Source organism: Nematolebias whitei, chromosome 8, assembly GCF_014905685.2.
Source record: "Nematolebias whitei isolate Nwh7 chromosome 8, NemWhi1, whole genome shotgun sequence".
Taxonomy (NCBI): Eukaryota; Metazoa; Chordata; class Actinopteri; order Cyprinodontiformes; family Rivulidae; genus Nematolebias; species Nematolebias whitei.
In genome coordinates this window covers 1,664,441-1,666,709 of record NC_056505.1, presented here as the reverse complement: position 1 = coordinate 1,666,709, position 2,269 = coordinate 1,664,441, and the positions used below count along the sequence as shown (strand labels likewise).

At 43.1% G+C, this 2,269-nt stretch overlaps 1 protein-coding gene across 1 annotated transcript in view; it reads right to left on the bottom strand.

The window, feature by feature from the left end:
* The window catches only part of LOC119412966 (RING-type E3 ubiquitin-protein ligase PPIL2), a gene marked incomplete at its 3' end in the record, with an annotated part of 11,795 nt that overhangs the window by 865 nt on the left and 8,661 nt on the right, over positions 1-2,269 (bottom strand).

The following is a 2,269-nucleotide window of genomic DNA, read 5'->3' as shown; positions in this document are numbered from 1 at the left end:
TCCTGAACGAGTCCTGAACGAGTCCTGAACGAGTCCTGAACGAGTCCCGAACGAGTCCCGAACAGGTCCTGAGTGGATCCTGAACGGGTCCTGAGTGAGTCCTGAGTGGGTCCTGAACGGGTCCTGAGTGGGTCCTTAACGGGTCCTGAATGAGTCTGTCCTGAACGTGTCCTGAGTGGGTCCTGAGTGGGTCCTGAACGTGTCCTGAGTGGGTCCTGAACGGGTCCTGAGTGGATCCTGAACGGGTCCTGAGTGAGTCCTGAGTGGGTCCTGAACGGGTCCTGAGTGGGTCCTGAACGAGTCCTGAACGAGTCCTGAGTGGGTCCTGAACGGGTCCTGAATGAATCTGTCCTGAACGGGTCCTGAGTGGGTCCTGAACGAGTCCTGAACGGGTCCTGAACGGGTCCTGAACGGGTCCCGAACAGGTCCTGAGTGGGTCCTGAAGGTAAAGCTGGTTAAAAATGGTCACCTGCCGTGAGCTGTGCTTTTTGTGAGTAAACAACGTTGGTGAAGGAGAATTTTTCCAACAGGTCATTATCCTGTTGAAGTTGTTGTAGACAGTGAGGACGCTCCACTCTGTTTAGACACTGCTACAGTGAGACAGGCGTTCAAGAAGGTAAACCCTCACAAGACACCAGGGCCTGATGGCATCCCAGGACGGGTGCTGAGACATCTTCTGCTCTTCTGGTTTAGCCAAATAAGAAGGACGACCGCTCCAAGACGGTGGCTGTATTTCCTGCACCGCAGCAGCCAATGTGAGGTCTAGTGTTTATATGATATCTGTGGGTGCAACGCTAATTAGCTGCACACAATACTAGCTAGCTAAAAAGGTAAAAACAAACAACGTGCTGCTTAGCCGTCTCTCCACCCCGCTCTAAACTGCCAGTACAAACACGCAGCTCAACTGGCTCTTGAAATCCACAGTCCATGGACCAAGAACAGAGTCATGTGATCAGAGTCATGTGATCAGAGTCATGTGATCAGAGTCATGTGATCAGAGACAGAGTCATGTGATCGGAGTCATGTGATCAGAGACATGAATGTTCCTGCAGGAACAGATGAAACTCCACCAGCTTCAGAGTCACATGATCACCTTGTTACAACTTCTGGAAGTTACAGCTCATTTAAAGAAACATATATTTTGTTACATTTATGATCAACAGATCTTAAGATTCATTTTATTCAGTTATTTTGGTAAACTTCACCTGCACTTTAGTTTTTGTGGTGGATTTATTGATCTATATTTTGTGCTGACTTTTTCAATCTAAATAACAGAAGGATCATTTTTAGTTTTATACTTGGAGACTGAATATTTTACTAAATGAAGTTATTTCAGTCAACCTTGTTTTTTAATTTTATATAAAACTGCAAAGCAACATGTTAAGTTAATTTTGACAAATAACTATGATTTCTGTTGTTTTGTTTTTTGTCGTTATATCAGGTCTCTCTTGTAAATGAGTCCTCGAGGCTCAATGAGATTTAAATGTCTAAATAAAGGTTGAATGAATATCACGAAATTTATCGTTATCGTCAGAATGCTCTGAAATATCACAATATTATATTTGAGCCATATCGCCCCCCCCTCCATGGGAAACATCTTCATTGTTATGCTGATGACACACAGTTATATTTGTCCATTAAACCCAATGAATCCAATCAGCTACTTAGACTACAAGCATGTCTTAAAGACATAAAAACCTGGATGACCCTTAATTTTCTCCTGTTGAACAGACAAGACTGAGGTTTTGGTTTTTGGACCTGAGCACCTTAGGAATGAATGTTTCAGTCTTTCTCCCTCCTTAGATGCATTAATCTGTCCTCCAGCTCTAATGTTAAAAATCTTGGTGTTATTTTTGATCAGGACATGTCTTTTATCCCCCACATTAAAAACGTTACTAGAACCTCCTTCTTCCACCTGCGTAATATCACTAACATTAGAAACATCTGATGTCTGTTCGTCTGTCTCTCCTTCCTGTCCTCTCAACCAGCCGGTCAAAGCAGATGGTCTCTTGTCCTGAGCTGGTTCTGCTGGAGGTTTCTTCCTGTTAAAGGGAGTTTTTCTTCCCACTGTCTCCACTGTGCTTGCTCAGGATGGGAGACTGCAACGAAGCCAAGATTCATCTTGTCTGCTGGATTCCTTAGATAGAGAACTTTACTAACTGGCTTTGATGTGAATGTTCCTGTAAAGTCCCTGAGACAACTTGTTGTGATGTGGTGGTGCTATAATAATAATAATAATAATAATAATAATAATAATAATAATAATAAT